This window comes from Lathyrus oleraceus, chromosome 6 (genome assembly GCF_024323335.1).
Source record: "Lathyrus oleraceus cultivar Zhongwan6 chromosome 6, CAAS_Psat_ZW6_1.0, whole genome shotgun sequence".
Lineage (NCBI taxonomy): Eukaryota > Viridiplantae > Streptophyta > Magnoliopsida > Fabales > Fabaceae > Lathyrus > Lathyrus oleraceus.
The window spans coordinates 392,148,989-392,173,542 of NC_066584.1; the positions used below are offsets into that span (position 1 = coordinate 392,148,989).

The 24,554-nt window shown below is 40.4% G+C and overlaps 2 pseudogenes; both read right to left on the minus strand.

Moving 5' to 3' along the window:
• Nucleotides 1–17,593: 17,593 nt before the first annotated feature.
• On the minus strand, nucleotides 17,594–18,738 carry LOC127095814 (E3 ubiquitin-protein ligase At3g02290-like; annotated as a pseudogene).
• Nucleotides 18,738–24,554, minus strand: part of LOC127095815 (indole-3-acetic acid-amido synthetase GH3.6-like) — a 38,028-nt pseudogene continuing 32,211 nt past the window's right edge.

The window sequence follows — 24,554 nt, forward strand, 5'->3', positions numbered from 1 at the left end:
CGTAGGGGTGCTAATACCTTCCCTTCGCATAACCGACTCCCGAACCCATTCTCTTTGGTCGCGAGACCATGTTCTTTCCCAGGTTTACTCTGAGCGTTTCCTTTCCCTCTTTTGGGATAAATAACGCACGGTGGCGGCTCTGTTGTTCTTTCTTTTCCCGCCGGTTTTTTCGCGCGATGCGACAGCTGGCGACTCCACTGGGGAATTATAGAGAAGTTGACCTATGCTGGTCCATCTTCCCTGAGCGAGTCTCTCCTAGCGCTCTCTAGGATAGGGTTTTGGTTGCTTTGTGCTGTGTTTATTTATTGCATTCATTATTTACTGTTTGCATTCATTGTCTATTGTTTGCATTTATGTTTGCATTAATATTTGCATTTATTCATCTGTTCACCTGGCTGGTTGTTTGTTTCTCTCTGTGTGGGGGGGAAGAGTCAGTTGAGGTAAAAGGTCCAATACCCAGACCATGAGTGAAAATCTAGGATACCTAGGAATAGAGTGATTCATGGGAAGCGGGTGGTATGGCGCCACTTAGCGGAACATTGATATCACGAGCAGTTCAGACCCTGGTGGGATGTTGTCGTTACATACTTCGGGTGTGTATATGACAGTATTCTGCGAAAGGTTATTTATGCTGCGTTTCTCTCAAGCTTTACCTCGGCCTAGACTACACCCGTGAGTGGGGAGGGAATGATCATTATTACAGGTACCGTTGGTGACTCGGTTCTGTTGGTGACTTAGTTCTGTTGGTGACTCTAGTTCAGACGACAGTGTGATCAGTTTGACCATAAGTTGGATTTATGTTCTGATCTTGAATGAAGCTTCGACCTAGTGATCAGAGATTGCACAACCAGCCAGCCGTGTCTGCATCATGTGCATCATAGCATATTTATTTTTCAAAAGAAACGCATTGAAAAAAATATATAAAAAAAATCAATCAAAAAAAAAGGGAAAAAAAAAAAAAAAGAAAAAAAAAAAGAAAATTTTCAAGGAACTCAAAGGAGTTTATTTGCAAAAATTTCAAAACATGAAAAAACCGGGAAAATTTTTTCACCTGATATATCTGATGAGATATTCTCATATATGATCAAAATGCTAAATATTTCAAAGTTTGCAAATAAAACCCTCGAGTTCCTTTGAAATAAAGACAAGCATATGCATAAACACTTCATGCATCATTTGCATCAGCAGGTTCTGTTCCGGTCTCCCGTCCTGTGGTCTGACCCTGCGATCTTCATTTATTTTGAAGACGCACTTTGCCGGTATTATACCAGAGCCATCTCTGCCAGATCGATGGATCATCCTGAGCAAGAGAATTGTGAACTCAGAGAGATATTTGCCAGACTTTGTACTGTTGATGGATTTATTCCTGGTTAACCGATCCCGGGTTGGTATTGGCTACTGTTCTGGGGCACTTAATGAGCAAGATTTGTTCAAGAGTGGAGGATTCGTCCATGACGATCAACCTGAAGAAGAGGATGCTGCTATCTTGGAAGAGGACGCAGAGGACTTGAACAATTTCACCATTCCTGGTGGTGTCTGCCACAATTGGGTCACTGTGGGCTTTCCCACAGTTGTTCATAAGTCTTTGTAATAAACACTTTGTTTAAAAACCCTTCTCCCATGCCAAAAAGGAGAAGTGATGACATTGTTGGCAGCATTTTGTGCAATGATATTTTCATTCAAATAATTCATGTTAAACATTTGTTTTTCCATTTGTTTTCCCTTTTCGCTTTTTGCATGAAATTGGTGATCACAAAAAAACCTTTAGAAACAGGAATAAAAGCAATCTTTTCATCTGCATAACGATTGTCTTGTTTGTTTTTCAAAAAGCTTTTCATCTCTAAATCTTTATGCAGGTTGTTTCTCAAACCCATTGAACATAGTGATCGGACGTCATCTCCCAATTTTGAATTCCCTGTATTCGAAGCGGACGAAGATGATGTTGAAGGGATTCCTGACGAGATTTCCCGACCTCTTGAGCAAGAAAAGAAGATCACTCAGCTGCATCTCGAGAATCAGCAGAACAGCCAACTGGGGCATTATCCAAAAAAAAAGAGAAAAAAAAGAAAAGAAAGAGGAGGGTGCAAAATCAAAAAAATCATCATCAAAAGAAATCCAAATCAAAAGAAAGAAAAAGAAAGAAAAAAACAAAAGAGAAATAGCACCCTCAAAGTCCCAAGTTGACTGATGCTGAATTCGATCAACTGCCATATGTTATGGTCAGTCATATCAGCAGAGAGTGAAAAAGCATTTGATAAGAAGGTCAACCCTCGTGTGTTCTGAGAAGGTGACCTTGTGCTCAAGAAAGTCTTGTCTTTCGTGCCCGATTCCAGGGGCAAGTGGACCCCAAACTGTGAATGTCCATATGTTGCCAAAAGAGCCTCTTCAGGCAGTGTTCTGACACTTACTACAATGGATGAAGAAGTTCACTCGTCCTGTGAATCCTGGCGCAGTCAAGAAATACTTCGCCTAAAACAAAAGAGAAAAGTAAAAGCTCGCTAAGTCGAACACCCCAAAGGGCGACTTAAGCAAAAAGGAGCGTCTCGGTGGATTGAAAACCCGAAAGGGCGGTCCAGGCAAAAGTTAGAGACATTGAAAAAAAAGAAGAATTTGCATCCCGCTAGATTGAACACCTCACACTGGGGCAATCTAGGCAAAAATTAGGGATTTGGCAAGTAACTGCATCGTGACAAGACTGTGCTCTATATCTGTCATCCGTCAGGGATTCTCGATTCATCGTCGACTGAAGCTTTGAATACATCGCAAATTCAGAATGGTAGAGGAAAGGTCATTATGTTCAATGTAGCCCTCTCCAATATATATCACCGGTTTCAAATTTGTACAGATCTATGGAGTCTCGCCCTTTGCAGACTACCATCCCATCACATCAATTTGAGCTTTTATCCAATTGTTTGCACTCTTATTTGTTTCAACTCAACAAACGTTTTGCATGTTTTAATTGATAAAGTATCATTGTTTTCAAAATAAGCAAATTTTTCAAAAAAAATTATTCTTAAACAAAGCGAACCTTCACAATGATGGAAAGAATACTTAGGAGACCCGCAGTGCTCTCCCGGGGGTGGTATGATTACCAACAGGTAAGACAATTGTTCGTATCTCAAGCGTGACTGTATCTTTGTCCTACAGAACCTCGTATGGTCTCTCCTCAGTGAAGTTGCCCGACGCAGTGTTGTTTGAAGATGTTCATCTTCATGTCCCCAGTAGTGCAACATTTCTCCCTCCAAGTCCCTATTAGCTCTATTGTGGGGCATCCCCAGTAGAGTGTTGTTTGAGCCTTATCAGGGGGCATACCTGGGGCACGTTTTTATCTGACGATCTCTTGTGCAAGTACTGTTAGATATATTCATTCACTTGTCGGTGGTAATATGAACCTTTTTGACAAGAGATCCCCTCAGAGTCCAACCAGGGGCAAGGGATAGATGAACCGTGAAAAGACGGTGAAGGATTACGACAACGGTCCTGGAAAGTTAATCAAGAAGACTCTTCAAAGTCTGATGATTGGAAAGTATGTATGAATCCCAAGAGTTCAACCTCCGCGGAGTACGGACGAGGTTTGGAATACAAGATGATGGAGCAGAAAAGTCCAGAAGGGTCTGGGAGTTCTTAGAAGTGGAAAGGTCAACACCATGGGTGGATGATGGACACTTGTGGGAATTCATCTCCAGTATGATATGACGTGCTATCACCCTCGACAGAGTTGTTACTCTCGCCACTATGGTTGTTCTCTCCACTAGGATTGTTCTCCTCAGCAGAATGGTGTGGTTTTCCTCAGCAAGTTCCCCGAGTGGAGCGGGTATCATGAAATACATCTCCAGCAGTGATTCTCCTACATATGGATTGGTTGGGTCGTCCCTAATGGAGTAGCATTTATTTCTCCAGCAGAGTTCATCCTACCAGTGGATTGGACGGGTTTCTGTAATAGACTGATATCTGTATCCCCAGCGGAGTTGTGACTGTTTTCCAAGTCTGAAGCTGCCTTCCCAGCAGAGATTGTGTTGATGGTTTTTCCTCAGCAAAAGTTTGTCTTTCCCCAGCAGGATGGAAGCTGACATGGCTATAGGATCCCCAGCACAGTTCCTGGAGTTCCCCGGTGTCGTCTCTGAAGGAGACGGGTGTTTATGCATTCATCATTTAGATAAGCATAGCATATTGCATCATTAGTGCATAGCATTTCTACAATCATGGGGCATTGTGTAAAGCAAGAAAAAACTCATGCATCAACATTGCAAGCATATCCATTAGTCCTAGGCCGTGGCGACCAGCCGAGATTGGGTTGTTGGAAAGAGTTTAGCATCGCGCCATTGGATCGGCTTCAGAATTGGGTTCATCAGCATGGTTGAGAGGTTGGTGTTTTCCCAACAAGTGATTCCTCAGTCGAGTGGGTATCCCCAGCAGTGTTACTCCCCAATTGTTAGCATCTTGCCAGCTTGGGTCTTTTTTCCTTAAGCAGATATGGGTGTGTCTGATCTCTCCATGTAGAGTCTACCCCTTAAGCAGAAAGTGTCAATCTTTTCCTGCCATTTCCCCACTGAGATACATCCTCGTGGATGACGGTTGCTTCCGTTCCTTCCCTAATGGGATGGGTTTTCCCTATTGAGTTCTTTCCTCATTAGGATGAGTCTTGATTCAGTCTGCCTTTTTGGATCGATCCTAAATTGGCTTCTTGTTGACTATCTCTCGTGCTGCCCTGGGGCATAAACGAATAGTGGCTCACTAACCGGCACTCATTCATTTCATCCTCAGCGGAGTTTGTTGTTGGCCTCTACCACCAAACCGGTAGCTGTAAGTCCTATCTTTGTGGTTTTCTACCCACTAGCTGGTAGTTGTAAAATCCCACTTTCATCCCCTTGTTGGAATTAACCCTTTGTGCTCATCCCGATGATGACTGGTTACTTTTCCGTGGTTTTCTGCCTACAAACCGGTAGATGTAATCCCCTCTTTGTGGTATTAATGGTCTTGTCCCCTTTGGATACTTGCTTTGATCAAGCAGTATTGTCCCCATTGGGTCTTCACTTTCTTTTTGGATACTTGCTCCAAGTTAGCAACTTTATCCTCTTTTGATTGGTCATCTTTTGCATACCTAGTCTGGTACCCAGATGCCTTTCTTTTCGGTCGATTGTTCATTTAGCAACCTACAACCCGGTTATGGATAATCTTCCATGCGAGTGTATTATCTACGTTTGACGGCTATAGATAATATGTACTTATGATTTCCCGGTATTCAGACCGAAGGAGTTTCCGACGATCAGGTCGATGTACTCATGGCACAAGGCCAATTTTCCGGTATTCAGACCGAAGAAGTTTTCTCCTCTCCGTTGGTGACAATAAACGTCGAGTTTTTCCTAGTTATCCGATGATGTCTAGTTGTACCCCTCTCCATGCAGAGTTACCTCTCCGTTGGTTTCGATAAACGACGAGTTTTTCCCAGTCGTCCGTTGACGTCTGGTTGTGTTTCTCTTATTCCCATTCATCTGTAAATGTCTGGTCGATCTTTTTGGTGTCTGTAAACATCATCTTTCGATGTCTGTAAACGTCGAGTATTCCCATTCATCTGTAAATGTCTGGTCGATCTTTTTGGTGTCTGTAAACATCATCTTTCGATGTCTGTAAACGTCGAGTATTCCCATTCATCTGTAAATGTCTGGTCGATCTTTTTGGTGTCTGTAAACATCATCTTTCGATGTCTGTAAACGTCGAGTATTCCCATTCATCTGTAAATGTCTGGTCGATCTTTTTGGTGTCTGTAAACATCATCTTTCGATGTCTGTAAACGTCGAGTATTCCCATTCATCTGTAAATGTCTGGTCGATCCTTTTGGTGTCTGTAAACATCATCTTTCGATGTCTGTAAACGTCGAGTTTTCTCCCATTCATCCGTTGATGTCTGGTCGAGTCCCCCCAGTCATTCATTAATGTCTGGTTACCTCTCCGTTGGTTTCGATAAACGTCGAGTTTTCTCCCATTCATCCGTTGATGTCTGGTCGAGTCTCCCCAGTCATTCATTAATGTCTGGTTACCTCTCCGTTGGTTTCGATAAACGTCGAGTTTTTCCTGGTCGTCCCCAGTTGGTTACCTCTCCGTTGGTCTTGGTAAACGTTGAGTTTTTCCCATTTCGTCCGTTGACGTATGGTTGTATCCCTTCCATTCATTCATTAATGTTTGGTTACCTCTCCGTTGGTCTTGGTAAACGTCGAGTTTTTCCTAGTTGTCCGTTGGCATCTAGTTGTGATTTCTTCCCCCCATTCATCGTCGTTGCGATGTCTGGATGTGGCTGTACCCTTTGAAAACAAAACCAAAAAAAAAAACAAATATATACCCAGCAATAAATCAAATCCCAGTGGACGTTCCCATTGGTGGATCCCTGTGTTGTGCAAATTCTACGGTTCTTGGTATTCAATCCCTGTTTACCCTGAAAGTCTGACAGCCGTTGCTCTCATCCATTCGGGTTCCCAGCTGATTGAATAGGGGCAGCTGTAGCACCTCAAATTTGCACCTATCATCATGCATACATTTTCACATTAGGTCATGGCATATCATGGTCCATTGCATAGCATTGCATCGTCCCTCAGTTGCCTCAAGAGCAAGCAATCAAGAATTAGGTCAAACTAATCTCCTGATCAGTCAACCAAGCAAGCAAAAGAATTTCTCATTGAATCAAGGCCTTGGGGTTTGTCCAACAAGTTCACATGGCTTGGAGGTCTATTTGAAGTATTTTGGTCAAGGGTTAAGGGCTCAGAGGTCAGCAGTTCATGCCCAGACAGTCAAAAACCCTAAAAAAGTCAACTGTCAGTCAAAGCAGTGGATGGTGGTCATTCTTGTGGAATTTGGGCACCATGGTCAATAATCAAGAGTTCATACAACTTGGGACATCATTTGAAGTCAAGTCCTCAAGGAATTAGGGTTTGGAAGTCATCAGTCAATGCATAATCAGTCAGAAACCCTAAAAGTCAACTGTTGGTCAACTGTCCATTTAATCAGTGATTGGATGATTGGAATTGGTTTGTGAGAGTTCATTCATGTCCAAATAGTCATCATACATCATGCCAAACACCATCATGGAAGAATTTGAAGCCAGATCATGAATTTCCCAAAATGGAAACTGGGCCTGTAACTGAAACCTGCCATAAATGGAAAGTCTTGATCCTCAAACTTACATTGTGATACAAGCCTCAAATGAATTTTTGCCCAACATGAAAGTTGAAGATCTTGTTCTCCCATTTCCAAAAAGTCCTAGAACTCTCAATTCCCATGTGTGGTTGGCAAGTTATGATCGAATCGATTTCAGAAAATCTTGAACTTCAAAGGGGCATATCTCCCAAACCGTTTGGCCAATTTTGGTGGGGTTTTTTCCTACAAGTCACATTTGATCCCCTCTTTCCAAAAATATAAGTTTCATGAGCCAAAACTTCACCAATCAAAATGGCATATTTTGACCTTTTTCATTTAAATGCAAGTTTGACCAAGAGTTGACTTTTTGATTTAAACATTTTTTCAACATTTGGCCATTTGGAACAGCTCATAAATATCATTTTAAGTGTGTTTGCAAGCTCAAATTATGCAGCACATGTGAATCATTGCTTAGTTGCTTGGAATTTGCAAAAAAGGACACTTTTCATCATGCTAAACCATGCTACTTCATGCCTTGCCTTGTACCTCAAAAGGACAGCATTATGCAGCAACTTTTCTGTCATTAGAGCCTCACTTACAGCCTAAAATTAACAGCAAAACAAAGAACCATGCTTAATTGCTTAAGAATTGGAAAAAGGACATGTTTTTACCATACTTTCACAACCATAACTTGTACTCTCACAGCAGAATTTCCCCCCCAATTTTCTGTCATATTGCCACACAAGACAAGGGCTTGGCTAGTACTGTCACAAAAAGGCAGCTACAAACCACACACCATTGGCATTTCTCTTCAAAAAAGACCTGTCACCATACTGCAGAAAAGAAGAAAATCCTTGGCCATTTCTTCACAAACCTGCCACAAACCAAGACCAACTACAAACACTCTTGACATTCCTCTTAAAACACACCATGTTGTGCACTAAAAGAACACCTATACCATGCCATACTTAATGCAGCAGAATACAAGCAATTATTCTGTCATGAAGAAGGACATTGCCTTGCTGAAGAAGCAACACTGAACAACAGTTTGGAGGATGGATTTGCTGTCAAAAAAGGACAGCAACAGCAGCCAACAGCAGGTTTTAGGAATGGGAGTTTTTTCTGTCATTTTGGAAGACTAACTGCTGCATAACAAAAACTTCATATTGTAGAAATGCATCCGGGGGCCATTTGACCAGAGGGCTATCAAAATTTCCAAAACAAAAAACCCTGCCATGAAACCAGCAGCAAGGCATGGCATAACATCTGCAACCAACCATCACATAACACTGCAGCAGCAATTGGCATCACACCAAAACCATTTGGCCAAGGCGAATAAAAAGAAGGGATTCTCATTCTAAAAAACGAACTGATGCACAAGGGCTGGCAAAAGATTGGAAAAAGGACTGAAGCATGGGAATTTTGGATGATACATCCATATTGATCATTGTGAAGCAAGGGGCAGACCACAACAACTTCACTCATATTTTTCCAACAAAAAACCTCTGCTCACTTGGATTTTCTGTCAAAACTCACAAGGAACCAAACTGCATTGCTTTCTCAAACCTTGCTTGACTTCACTTCTAAACACCACCTCACTTGCATTTTACCAAGCAAAACCTGTCAAAACTAAAAAAAAACAAACTTGAGCCTTGCATTTTGACAGTCCCAACCTGGCCTTGCCACAACCAACATAACACAAACCTAACTCACCTGGCCATTGGTATTTTCCTGTCATCAAAACAATTGCACAACCAACCTTCACTTATTTTCCAACCTTGCCCTGCTAACATCTGCAACCAACAAGCATATAACCCTGCAGCAAGAAAATCCATGGCAGCCACATAGCAGGACCATTCATCACTCATCCTAAGAGGAACTTGCCTTGCCATTTGCAATTTACTGTCATAACAAAACCAACAAAACCATTAGCAGACCAACAAAACCAGCTTACCATTTGATTAAGTGATATTAAACAGGTGATATATAAATGTTTTCTGTCCAAAACAAATCCTAAGAAACTACAGCAGCCACAGACCAAAACATCCATTCTCCTCTCATCTTGCATTTTTGCACAAAGGGAATTCTGAGCAAAACATCAAAAAACCCTTGAACCACCTTCATTATTTCTTCATCTGGACTCCATTTGGAAGTGATTTGCTGCATCAAACATCCTCTGCATAGCCATCTTCATGTCCTGTTTTCTCAAAGCTCAACAAATGGCAAATCGAGCTGTGAGATTTTCCAAGCATTCTTGAGCTTGTCTACACCAAGTATCCTTCATTGCCAAGCACAAGGAAGGACTGTTCGAGCACAACAACTTCAAAACACCACTGCATCACCATTGTGCTTCAAATTTGGTAATATTTCGAACTTCATCATTCATTAAGCCATGCCATGTTTCATGTAGGTCTTACTTAGTAGGATGATTTAAGCTTTGAATCACATTAAATGGATGACCATGCTGTGAGATATCTTGATTTTCATTTTGGTGAACAAATGCATTTTTCATCGATTTAGCTTGGTTATAATGATTTGGTGAAAAGTGGTGCCATGTTTGTGATACTGAATGTTTGATGATGCTATTGGTGCAATTAATTTTGGGATCTGAGCATTTTGATTTTCCTGCTTACATGAAGATGATGATCATGCTGTTATGCTTAAACCCTAATTCTGTCCAGATTTTCTCATGGTTAATGTGTGTTTGGTTGATGATTGATGTTGCTTGATGGTCATTATGCCATGCCCTTGTTGTTTTTGCTCGAAACTTGTTGGATGATTGTTGAACCATGGAGTTGAATTAATGAATGCTGCTGTTCATAAACCCCAACATATTTTCCAGGAATCATGTACATGTGCATATATGTTGGCCATTATTTCTGCTTGTGATCCCATGATGCATCTCATTACCATGACGATTGTATGATGCTTGATCGAGTTTTGTTTGTGGATTACATGAATGTGCCCTGCTGTTCATGAACTCTCATATTTTCCATAACTCCCACCCATGTTGTGTTAGCTGTTGGTTGTTGTTTGTGATCACCTGAACCTTTTCCACTGCAATTGCTATTTACCATGCTGTTTGGATTTCGCGTATTGGTGATGAATCATGAAACTGAATATGTGCCTTGCTATTGTTTATGATAAAAGCATGAAGATGCATGATACCTACTGATTGTTGCCGCATAAATCCTGCTACTGTTATGCTTGAATCATGAATATGCCCAGAATTTTCCCATGATTCATGTTTTGCTTTGTTATTGGTTGGTGCTACATGATGAAGTTAATGCTATGCTGTTGTGTGCTGGTCGAGTTTTGTGTTGATGTTTGAATGAAAATGCCTTGGCCATGCTGTTAGAAACCTTAGGGTTTTTCCAAACTCAGAAAATTCAAGTTGGATTGGCTGGTTACTGTTTTATTGGATGAGAGCCAATCAAAACATTTCGTTTTGCCTTGCCAAAACGCAGCACTTCAATAAGTGACTGCAGAATTACAAAAATGCCATCGTTTGACCCCATGTTGACCTTGTTACCATGTCATCTTGTTCATATTTCATCAATTATTCATCAAACTTCCACAATTCATTTTTAATTCATCTCAACTCCAAAAATTGTGGGATTTTTTGCATTAAACTCATGAAAATGTCTAGTATTTGATTGTGATTTTTAATTAATTTTCCATTGGCTGGATTTTAATTGATAATTATTTTCCCAACGTGTATGCCAAAATGATACATTGTGCCATTTCAATTGTGAAATACCCATGTTATATCCAATGCCTTTGAAACTTTTTGTGCTTAAAATAGACACATTCATGGTGATTTTGGTATAAAGTTTGTGAATTTATCATTTGTGGTTTGTGAGATATGATTTTTTGAATTAGGGTGTGACAATTGGTGTCACACCATTGATGTCCAACTTCATGATTTTCATTGCCATGCTTCTTGACCTCCAAATGACTTGATATTTTGCATGAACTTACTCTTGTATGTCTAGTTTACATGTGAATTTTCTTGGATTTAATTGAACTATTTTCCATTTGTTTGAGATTTTTCTTCCCTGCCTAGTCAAATGTTGACCTTGTGTGACACTTGTTCCCATTTCATTTGTGAAATTCTCATACTTTATTAGATGGACATGAAATTTTGCATGAGATAACTAGACATCCTCATCTTTGCCATGGTTTTGATCCCATTCATTTATCATACACCATTCTTGACTTATGATTTTTCTAAGTTGATGCACGTTTGGTTGACTTCATTGAGCATGTTCAAATTGGTTTTGACTTTCTGATTTTCATTGACTGCCTTCCACTTGCCCAAATGGGATGAAATTTGACATGCTTACTATGCTATGTGTTAGGTTTGATCATGATTTATTTGGTGATTTTTGGAAAATGTTTAGATTGTTTTTGATGCAAGCCTTGCTGTTGACTTCTATGAGCTTCTGTTTGCCATGTTTTGACCTAATCTGTTCATGAAATGATGATAGTGATTGATATGAGTGTGAACCCAATTGGTTTTGTCTCCTAATTGTTTGAACATAATTTTGGATGCTTGCCCTTTGCTGTTTTAACTTTCTCATTCACTTTTGACCCTAGGCTTGCCCTAGTGGCCCTGTTACTCACCTTTGAGTTTGTAATTTCAGGTTGACTATCAAATGGCCATTGAGACCAATTCTTTTGACTGAGCTTGCTTGAATATTGTTGTCTAACCTCTTTGTTTTGTAGGTGGCTTGGCTCACATGCCTTAAGCCTTGTGCCTTGCACATCCATGTGCCTCAAATTGACTGTTGGCCTCTGTTTCCTTTTACTTTGTTTGAAGTTGTGTACTAACATCTGCTTGACTGTTTCAGGTGCTTTAGTTGCTTAGTTCCTTGTGAACTTTTGCTTTGCTTTGCTTGTATAAGCAATTTGCATTGAGGTATGTCTCTTTTACTCCATGTAGTCTGGAAGACCTGGCCTGTTACTTGGCCAGGCAACTGTCTGAAGTCCTCCTTAAGAGGCAATGTTTGTGACTGTTTACTTTTGTCCTTGCATAGAGTCAAAGTCCTCCTAAGTGAAGAGGCAATTGGTGGAAGGTAGGGATATGCAATCTATCCCCCGCTATTCAGTGTGTCCTCTGCTTCGCTCACACCACTGTGTTGATGCATTGCAGATACAAACCCAAGATCTTGTACAACTGTACAGTTGAGTCAGTTTTAAATGTGTAGAAGGGTTCCCACTTTCTGAACCCACACATTCTTGTCTTGAGCTCTCCCAGGCCAGGGATAAGAGCTGTGAGGTCTCATCCTCACTTCACCTTTCATCTGCTTCACCTTAGCCCCTCAATGGCAAGGTTAAGAGCAACATTCACCCAGTTCCAGAGGTTTGTTTGTTGAGGTTGATATGACCCCTTGACTAAAACCTAACCCTTGTTTGAGCCACTTGTTTGTGTATAGCGTGTGCTATCTGTGCTTGTAGGATTGTTTGACTTGCTTCCTGTGCAAGTTAGGATTAGTTTAGACTTGCTTCCTGTGCAAGTTAGGTTTTGCTTGGCTTGCTTCCTGTGCAAGTTAAGTGTGTGTGTGGCTTGCTTCCTGTGTGAGCCATGCTTAGGATAGGTTGGCCCTTGTGCCAGTTAGCTAGAAACCTTAACTTAGGGATGATTTGCATGATAACATCTAGGCTCGAGTCGTAGTCTCCCTAGTTGTGTCTCCCTCTGTTATCTGGTTAGGCTAGTCCTTTATCCCTGCGTAGGGGAACTACATCGCCCTGATCTTCATACCAGATGAAGTATGTAGGCAGGAGATTGAGCTGATCTCTCCGGGCGCCCTTTTCTTTTGTGTGTGTTGTTTGACCTTTGCTAGGCTCGAGTCCCCGTACTCCTTAGCATTTGCTGTCTGTTTGTGTGTGTTTGACAGTTATAGGCTGAGTCCCCGACTCCCTATCTATCTGTTGTGTTGTTTAGGTTCGGATGTCAATGTAAGTCCAGTGATTGGTATTTGGGCTCCATGTTTGCCTCTTTGCGTGTGTTTAGGTTCGGATGCTGACATAAGTCCAGTGATTGGCAGTCGGGCTCCACGTTCGCCTTTGTCTGTTTGTTTGTGTGCGTGTCAGCCGAGCTACGAATGCTCTGATTCTTCTCTCGTCCGAGAAGATACGTATGCATAGGATGCGATATCCTAGCGAGCATGTGTCGTTTCCCCAGTCCGAACTACTTCGACTCTGATGTCTATGCCTGATAGACTAAGTAGGCCCAGGATGCGACATCCTGCCGAGTTCAGTTTCAGTCAGTCTCTTTCCTTTCTTTCAGCCAGTGTGTGTGTGAATATTTGAGCAGTGTTTAGCAACCAATTTCCTTTCTAGTGTGCGTGGATCCCGTAGAGTACTACGGATGCGTAGGGGTGCTAATACCTTCCCTTCGCATAACCGACTCCCGAACCCATTCTCTTTGGTCGCGAGACCATGTTCTTTCCCAGGTTTACTCTGAGCGTTTCCTTTCCCTCTTTTGGGATAAATAACGCACGGTGGCGGCTCTGTTGTTCTTTCTTTTCCCGCCGGTTTTTTCGCGCGATGCGACAGCGAGAACTTGGATGAGCGAGATATACATCTCGAATCCTAACCTCAGGAGTGCACGGTATACACCATGTTCCATTTCCATCTTTATTGGCAAAGTATTAAGGTAGGAATTAGGTATTTTGAAGTTTGAAAGACGAGTACTTGTGACCTACAAGTTCTTACAGCTTGGGTCTAATACTCGGGACTACGTCTGGACATTCCACCCAGGCAATCTGTTTCTTTCCAATATTGCTAAGAAAATGAATCGAATATTTATGAATGTTTTGGAGGGAAGACGAATATTTATGGCTTGCAAGCTCTTACAGCTTGAGCCTAATATTCGGGATTACGACTGGATATTCCCTCCAGGTAATCTTTTTCTTCAAACTTTATTATGAAGAGGTTTTGAATCTTGGAGTGTGAAAGAGAAGACGAATATTAACGGCTTGCAAGGTCTTACAGCTTGAGCCTAATATTCGGGATTACGACTGGACATTCCATCCAGGTAATCTTTTTCTTCCAACTTTATTTAGAAAATGATTTGAATATTTGAGTGTTAAAGAGAAGACGAATATTAACGGCTTGCAAGCTCTTACAGCTTGAGCCTAATATTCGGGATTATGACTGGATATTCCCTCCAGGATAATCTTTTTTTTTCTTCATGTTTTATTTAGAAAATGATTTGAATATTTGAGTGTTAAAGAGAAGACGAATATTAACGGCCTGCAAGCTCTTACAGCTTGAGACTAATATTCGGGATTACGACTGGACATTCCATCCACGTAATCTTTTTCTTCCAACTTTATTAAGAAAATGGTTTAGATATTCATAACTATTTTGGAGAGAAGACGAATATTTATGGCTTACAAGCTCTTACAGCTTGAGCCTAATATTCGGGATTACGACTGGACATTCCATCCAGGTAATCTTTTTCTTCACGTTTTATTTAGAAAATGATTTGAATATTAAATTAAAACAATTAAAGTACCGAGGTTTGAAATTATTGAAAGTTAAGTTGATGTTGCTTAAGAGCTCATTGTAAGAAGGCCCAAGAGTAAGCCATGTGAGGTTGACGGCGATGCTTAAAAGCAATCGACTTACAAGGGTATGGAAATGGGCTCGACATCGAATCGAGAATTAAGTGATATTTATCATTATTATATTTTTTTTTGAATAGTTTTTTTTTCTTTTTATCAATGAAATTGAGATGATTTATCATGATCGAAACATACCTCACACATAAAAATAAGTAATTCACATAAATCCCAAAGAAAGAATAATCACCTAAGTTATATTAAAAATAAAAATGAATAAACAATAGAAACATGTTAGTTAAGTAGTAATTAAATGTGAGAATTAAAAAAAAATGAGAAAATCAAAAATGCTGAAAAACCAACACAACACACCCGGGTATCGAACCCAGGACCAAGGAGAAGGTGAGCTAATCTCGCTTTCCACTAAACCACAAGCTTCGTGTTGCTAGGCTTAGGACCAACAAATACCAAAATGAGGGTGGAAACCAACTAAACGAAAAAAATAAAAATAAAAAGCAAATATGGTCCACTGGATTTTGGCTTTAGAAACAAGCCCATAATACCCTTGCACCACATGGGCTTGGGTCGGTTGGGATAAGCTTCTAGGCTGGCCCAAACGCCAAGTCCCTAAAAAATTTCAAAAAAGGACAACCCTAGCCGCATGGATGTGGGGTTGGAATCAGGAGAGTTGCTGGCATTTATGGCTAGTTACTAGTTGTTAATGAGAAACGGCTGGAATGAAAGGTCAACACCTCGGTTAAAACAAAATGATTCCAACGGAAGAAAACAAAACAGAAACAAACATAAAACTTGAAAGCACGAGCAAAGATCAATAAAACCCAACAAAACTCATCTCCCTCCCTTACGAGAGACCCAACTTCACGAAAGGGAAAGTCATTCATTGACGAACAGTAAGCGACTCAAAGCCGTCGCGTATCCCATGAAGATGGACAACAATCCAAACATAACAGTAAGCAATCAACATGAAACCCTACTCCATGGTCAAGGAAAGAAACAATCAGGTCGAGATCAAAGAGAAAATGGAAGCAATGATTCGAGGAGGTGACTTACCTGTCACAAACGGATCCAAACTGAGGTTGAGAAAGTAACGCTCGGGTTTGTCTTCCAAACACCCTCTTAATGGTCGGTTCGCGCTCCCCCTTCACCTCCAATGCGAGCTTCGTCTGACGGCAGTAAAAGGTATAGAGTTCTTCAGACTTTTCCTCCTTCACCTTCGTTGATTAGGGTTTTTTTTCTCGCCGCTCTCTCCTCCAAAAAATTAGGGTTTTGTGAATAGTAATGGCTTTTTATACAGGACCCCCCTCTTTCCTCTGCTGCGTTTTCCGCTGTGTAGTGGAGCCTTCGTACGGAGGATGCTTGGAGATTTTGTCTTCATCCTAGCTTGGTGGTCCCCCCTCAACTCTCATCCTAACTTTTTACCACAGGTAAATCACTATTGTGAAACCACTTGAGTATCCGATTTTCTTGAATTAATGGTACATGGTCGTGTTAATTTCATCTGTTGCTGATACTTGCAGGACATACGTCACCGGGTTGAATTTCAGCTGAGGTTTGCAAGCAACATGATTTGTTTTTGGGTTAAATTGGTGTCGGCGCGATATCGCATAAACTATTTTGACACGGTTCTGGTGTGGCCTCGTCGAGAGAGAGGACATCTGAAAGCTCTTGGCCTTTTCTATAGAATCAAACAATGTACAACTCACCTCTATAGGACACGACGGGACACAAGAGACAAGTCTTTCACAATAGAGGCTCCCAAATTTGGAAGAATTCATAATCATATGTGCCAATCAGATATGCTTCTCTTAGTATCTACCGAGGTAATATCCTTCTGCAGAGATAAGTACCCAGCTTGCAGCTTTTACAACTCTGCCATGAATACCAATTCAAAATTTCCCAAACCGTAATACTCTGAATTACAATCGTGGTGCAGCCGAACTACCAGACATCCATGGGATAAAACAACATAGAGGAGGCCTTAAATACAACACAACTACTAATTCAAAGACAGGCAGAAGCATAACCTCTCCCATAAGTGACACCATGATGAATGTCAGTCACCAGAAGCCGATGCAGAATACATAGACTGCCACGAACAGGGTAATTGTAGAAGGAATTTTCTATTTTATAGGACTTCATAAAAGACCGGAAGAGCTTTTGGATATGCATAGTTTAACTTTGAATATAGACTCCAATACCAATTAGTATCATTAACACCGAGATAACCAATGAGCCTAACACAAATTAACAACTAAGAACCTGACCAAACATTAAATACACCAGCAATGACCTAACATTAACTCAAGACAATTGAAGGCCCGATGCAACTAATGAGACAAACCAGATCAATATGTATAATTGTTATCCAAACTCAATCATCTCCAGTTGGAAACAAAGTGAGAACCTTTCTTTCTGTCTTTGTTTTATTCAAAGAACTTTCTAACAGTAGCTTGATAGTAACGGTTTCGTAGCGTGGTCTGATTATTATTATTGAACTGACGCGCATTTTATTTTTCTTGTTTGGAGACAAAACCCGCAGGTTTTAGGTATGCAGCATGGACATGTTCAACACCATTATGATAAGGTGAATTGTTTGGCTTGATCTCAACATTCGATACCGAAGCTTCGGGCAAACCATGAACATCCGAAGACAAATTCATGGCATTTTCAGAAGTGCTTGAATGAACTTGCTGCGTGTTAATAGTTTCCAGATCAGTAGATTCATCCCAAGCACGGGATACACGATATTTTTGTGTTGAATTATTCCTAGAATACTGACTTCAAATTCAAATTCTCTCTGATTCTTAGAGATTTTTCTTTTCACTGCAGCCTGACTACTATCTTCAGATGTTGCCTTTATCCACCTCCAGATTATCAAGAGTATATTGTCTCATCGAATTCCATCTCCTTTCCACAAACTGGACGGTTGTCACTTCTCTCCATCCATTCATAGATGCAGCTAAGGTGAAAATGATGAGAGCATTTTATCATTATCTTGGGATTCTCTTCAGTGTATTCTTCAAGGCAAGTTGGACATATATCCTCTTCTTCTGATGATGACGTGTAAACAAGCCCAACTCCAGGTGTATGTTTTGCTGATGGAAGCTCTTGATGCAGACTTAGAACGGTATATCTTCAATTCATCTTCTCGAGCACATTCATTCCATTTGTCTGCTGAGTTTAGAGGCTCCGCATCATATGGTAAGGGCCTTGGAGGAGAACGGAACATGTCCGATAGAGAATTATCAAGTGATGATGCAGATGTCATGGATGTTGTTTTGTGAAGAGATGAAGAAGTTGAAAGTGCTTCGCCTCTTCGGAATATTGATGCACACGCATTCACAAGATTCTGTACCAAGCAACTGAGACACATGCCGTTCCTGGAAGTGTGAAATTGAGAAGAGTATACAAAAGTTTTGAGGTGACAGTTTGGATTTTTTGGCGAGAATTACTATGAAACTGCGAAATTGAAGCGATACTGTATTTTGTTGTTGTTCTCTTTCTTTTTGTAGTCTTCACTTAATCTTCTTATTTAAGCTAGCCGGTATGGAGGAAACTCTTTGATGTCCACTTCCAAGTCTTCTTTTCAAATCACTTTTTTTCTGTAATTGCACTTGCAGATTTCACAACATTGAGTGGTTGCTACAGCGGCTATCAAAACCTTTGGTATCACAAAATGGAGGGCTGTCTGGTGCTGACACTATTGAGGAGTTGAGAACTCACCTTACAATTTGTATTAAAACCAAAATTTGTTCCCTCAAACTGGTTTGAGAATCCAACTCCACAAGACATAACAATTGCCCATCTAGTTCCAGCAGTGAAATTTGGTAAGAGTTTCAAATAAAACATCAATTATTACAAAGCCTTTTTCGATCATGATTTGGTTGATGTTGCTGTGATTTTGTTATGGATTTGTTACAGGATTCTTGTGTATCAAATAAAAACATACAGTTGCTGGATGCAATTCGCATGGCAGCAACTTGCACTGGATCTTGATCTCCATTCAGGTTATGCACCATCATTTGTTGTTGCTGCTGTAGTTTGTGTATTCCAACACCGTTGCGCCGAATGGTACTAAATGTGTCACAGCATTTGCCATCACATTCTGAAGCTCAACCTTGTCGGTTTCGTCTGTGTCAATGCTCAATACGTTTTCTGCATACAAAGTTGAATTGTGGTGCTTTGCTCTTGAATCCAGCTACCTTCAGCACATCACCAACTCTATAACGGTATAGTCCGGCATAAGTAGTGACAACAAGTTCATGCTCTTGACCGAGTTTGACATCAACAAGTTCAACGAGCTCTTTCTGTTCTTTCTTGTTATGGGATCTAGGTGTGTGAAGAGAACCAACGACACCATCGGTTTTATTAACGGGCAAAAACTCATAGTAACACATGGTGGGAATAAGTGTATAAGAAACTTCACTAGGTTTACAAAGACGGTTGAGATTGACACCAAAGTAACATTCACTGGAAGCATACATAGTGCAAACAAGTGGTAAACAATTGCTATAATGACCCAAAAATAGGAATATACTGTGATATTGTTCCTGTCACGATAACATCCACATACTTAGTATTAGGCCACAACCTAGTAATAATCCCCTGCCAAGAACTCTTACTACACTCATTTTGAATAAAATCAGCAAGCTCAGTATCAGGTTTAAGGATTTTCAGCGATCAAAGAGCTAACTATCCCTGTTCTAATATCATTTGAAAGAAGTGTCAAATGTTGAAACGGTGAAGGTGTTGGCTAAAGCAAAATGAGAACCATGGAATTTTGAAATGGCAACTAGAAATTCGGGCTGAACTTGAGGCCCAACATCGTCGTCTCTTCTCGCTTGTGACTTCCGACGCTTTATCCTTTCAACTTATCGTTGATGCAAACCGTGTTCTTTGTAAATTATGTGTTTTTTTGGATAATCTTATGATTTGAAATGAATGAAAACTAGTGTTTCTTGTAGCAAGACAAAGACCTCTCTTTGCATCTTAGAAAAATTCAAGTATTCATGTGATGAGATGCTTTTTGATTATAAGTTATTCATATGCCATGTACATGGGTGATTATGATTGAATGAATGAATGAAGCGATCTAACTATGAATGAGTATGTGGAAATTCTTGAATATTAATGAAAAAATTTCCAATGTAATGAAAATTTTGAACATGAAATGTAGAATCTTGAATGTAAAATGGAGAATATAAATGTGTATGAAGAGATATGTTTGGAATTTCTTTGAATTATGAATGAATGAGAAAATGAATATGCATGATGACCCAAAAATAAAATATTTTGCACTTGACACATAATTTATTTGAAAGAAAAGTGAGAACTGGTAATGTGACAAGGCGGGATGAATAATCACTTCGATGAAATTGGAATGGAAGATGAAACATGAGGTTCACTTGATTCTAACAAATGAAAGAGTTTTCAAATCTCGCATGGCCAAGGAGATTAATCATCTTATACCAAAAATCAAGAAACAAAGTCCAAAAGACAAACATGGACTGGTCATGGTAGCGAGTCTAACAACAAACGTTTTTCTTTTGGATAGTATCATGACCAGGTGGAATGGTCATGAAGAAAGAATGCAAACGAGTGATGATGGGGAAAAATTTTCAGGTCCAAAATTGGGGTATGACACTCGTTCGTTTTGATCTTTGATTTCCAACACTTATCAATGTTAATCATACCTTTTCAATACCCGTTTGTATTGATATCCAACACTCGTCCGTGTTGATCTTTGATTTCCAACACTCGTTTGTGTTGATCTTACCTTTTCAATACTCGTTTGAATTGATTTTCAACACCCTTCTCTGTTAATCTTACCTTTTTATTACCCTCCCGTATTGATTTCCAACACTCGTCCGTGTTAATCTTTGATTTCCAACACTCGTTCGTGTTGATATTACCTTCTCAATACTCGTTCGTATTGATTTCCAACACTCGTCTGTGTTGATCTTTGATTTCCAACACTCGTCGGTGTTAATCTTACCTTTTCAATACTCATCCTTATTGATTTTGTTTTCCTATCACTCGCCTGTTTTGACTAATTTTTTATCCCCAAAATTCTTCCGCGTAGATCTCATCTTTCAATACTCGTTCTTATTGATTTCCAATGCTCGTCCGTGTTAACTTTTTCTTTCCTACCATCCAATAATTGTCTCTATTGATGCTTTCTTTCCAACCCTGAATTAATGATAGTCCAATACCATACTGACATCAATAATTTCTCCCCCAACAAACATTTTTTTACCAATTGCCGAGTTGAAGATGATTTCTCTCTGTAAAAGATCATATATCTTATAATGGAACTGTTGCCATGTGTCGCATCACGCGAAAAACCGGCGGGAAAACAAGAACAACAGAGCCGCCACCGTGCGTTATTTATCCCAAAAGAGGGAAAGGAAATGCTCAGAGTAAACCTGGGAAAAGACATGGTCTCGCGACCAAAGAGAATGGGATCGGGAGTCGGTTATGCGAAGGGAAGGTATTAGCACCCCTACGCATCCGTCGTACTCGACGGGATCCACGCACAATAGGAAGGAAAATGGTTGCTAAAACGCTGCTCAAACACACACACATACTGGCTGAAAGAGACACAAGAAAACAAAAGAGACTGAAACTGACTCGGCAGGATATCGCATCCTGGGCCTACTTAGTCTATCAGGCATAGACATCAGAGTCGAAGTAGTTCGGACTGGGGAAACGACACATGCTCGCTAGGATATCGCATCCTATGCATACGTATCTCCTCGGACGAGAGAAGAATCAGAGCATTCGTAGCTCGGCTGACACGCACACAAACAAACACTGGAAAAGGCAAACGTGGAGCCTGAATGCCAATCACTGGACTTACATCAGCATCCGAACCAAAACACACACAAAGAGGCAAACGTGGAGCCTGAACGCCAATCACTGGACTTACATCAGCATCCGAACCAAAACACACACAAAGAGGCAAACGTGGAGCCTGACTGCCAATCACTGGGCTTACATCAGCATCCGAACCAGACAAACTCACACTAGAACCCGAATGCCACTCGATGGACTTACATCAGCTTCCAAGCACACGACAACACAAAACAAAGACACAGGCGCCCGGAGAGATCTGCTCATCTCCTGCCTACGTACCTCATCTGGTATGAGGATCAGGGCGACGTAGTTCCCCTACGGGGGGATAAAGGACTAGCCTAACCAGATAACAGAGGGAGACACAACTAGGGAGACTACGACTCGAGCCTAGATGTTATCATGCAAATCATCCCTAAGTTAAGGTTTCTAGCTAACTGGCACAGGGAGCCAGCCTATCCTAATCATGACTTGCACAGGAAGCAAGCCACACCTAACTTCCACAGGAAGCAAGTCAAACTAAACCTAACTTGCACGGGAAGCAAGTCAAACTAAACCTAACTTGCACAGGAAGCAAGCTAAAGCAAACACACAAGCACAAGTAGCACACACTATATGCAAGCAATGGGCTCAAACAAGGTTAGGTTTTAGTCGAGGGGTCATCTCAACCTCAACAAACAAACCTCTGGAACTGGGTAGAGTTAGCTCTTAACCTTGCCATTGAGGGGCTAAGGTGAAGCAGATGAAAGGTGAGTGAAGATCAGACTTCACAGCTCTTATCCCTGGCCTGGGAGAGCTTAAGACAAGAATGTGTGGGTTCAGAAAGGTGGGAACCCTTCTACACATTTGAAACTGACTCAACTGTACAATTGTACAAGATCTTGGGTTTGTATCTGCAATGCATCAACACAGTGGTGTGAGCAAAGCAGATGACACACAGAATAGCAGGGGATGGATTGCATATCCCTTGGGTTCTGCCAATTGCCTCTTCACTTAGGAGGTCTTTGACTCTATACAAGGACAAATGTAAACAGTCACAAACATTGCCTCTTAAGGAGGACTTCAGACAGGTGCCTGGCCAAGTAACAGGCCAGGTCTTCCAGACTACATGAAGATAGAAATATACCTCAATGAAAATTCCTTATACAAGCAAAGCAAAGCAGAAGTTCACAAGGAACTGAGCAACTAAAAGCACCTGAAATAGTCAAGCAGACATTAGTATACAACTTCAAAACAAAGCAAAAGGAAACAGACATTAACAGTTAATCGTAAGCAAGTGAGTGTGCAAGGCACAAGGCTCAAGGCATGTGAGCCAAGCCACCTACAAAACAAACAAGTTAATCAATGATATTCAAGCAAGCTCAATCAAAAAGAATTGGTCTCATTGGTCATTTGTTGGTCAACCTGAAAACATGAGCTCAAAGGTGAGTAACAGGACCACTAGGGCAAGCCTAGGGTCAAAAGAGAATGAAAAAGTTAAAACAGCAAAAGGCAAGTATCCAAAATCATGTTCAAACAATCAAGAAACAAAACCAATTGGTTTCACATTCATATCAATCATCATCATCATTTCATGAACAAATTAGGTCAAGACATGGCATATAGAAGCTCATAGAAGTCAACAGCAAGACTTAACTCAAAAGCAATCTTAAACATTTCCAAAAATCACCAAATAAATCATGGTCAATCACAACCCATAGCATGGTATGCATGTCAAATTTCATCTCATTTGGACAAGTAGAAGATAGTCAATGAAAATCAGAAAGGCAATGCAATTTTGAACATGCTCAAAGAGGTCAACCAAACATGCATCAACTTGAAAAAATCATAAATCAGGAATGGCATATGATAAATGAATGGGACTAAAACCATGTCAAAGATTAAGATGTCTAGTAATCTCATGTAAAATTTCATGTCCATCTAATAAAGTATGAGCATTTCACAAAACAAATGGGCACATGCATCACATAAGGTCAACATTTTGGTCAAACAGGGGAGAAAATCTCAAACAAATGGAAAATGCCATAAACAAATCCACAAAAATCATATGCAAACTAGACATATTCAAGCTCAATCATACAAAAAATCAATCCATTTGGAGGTCAATAGGCATGGCTATAAAAATCAACAAGTTGCACATCGATGGTGTGACACAAATTGTCACACCCTACTTCAAAAATTCATAGCTCACAAACCAGATAAGATAAATTCATGATCTTTACACCAAAACCACCATAGAGAGGTCTAGTTTGTGCACAAAAAGTTTCAAGGTCAAAGGTTGAATCATGACTATTTCACAAATGATTTGGTGAGACATACATAAAATAGGCCACATGAACAAAACCATAGTACATTTAATTTTTCACATGTTCACAATTTGAATAAAAATGCTCATAAAAAACTAGATGAAAAAAGGAGATCAATGCAACAAATCCCATCTCAATTGGAGCATCCTTTAATTATTTATGAATTTTTGAAGATTGTAAATAAAATGAAATAAAAAAAAAGAAATGAATGGAAGTGCTATTTAATAATTATTGAGTAATTATTTAAATTGGAATGGCATTTGAGGAGCAATGGAACGCTGCCGTTCCACTTAAATGGGACTTCAACGCCCAGTCAACAGGAAATACTAGCCAATGAAACAAAGGCACGGCAATGCATCGCAGTAAAGCAGGCATCAAAAAGGGAAAGGCGCCTGCTGAGTATAGAGTTTCAGCGCTTTATTGGGTTAGTGGGGGCAATGCCCGGTCAGCAAAACCATGGGCCAATAGCGCGCAAGCAAGGTAACGCGCTGGGCCAATCAGAGTGTTTCTTCAAGAAACACCATGCACAGCAAACACACGAACCCTTATGGATCTAATGGCTTGGCAACAGAAAAGAAAATAACACAGTAACACGCGTTCCTCTTGTAATCTCCAGCAGAAAAAAAAAATTGCAACCAAAATCAAAAACAAATATACCAAAATGTTCATCTAAACAT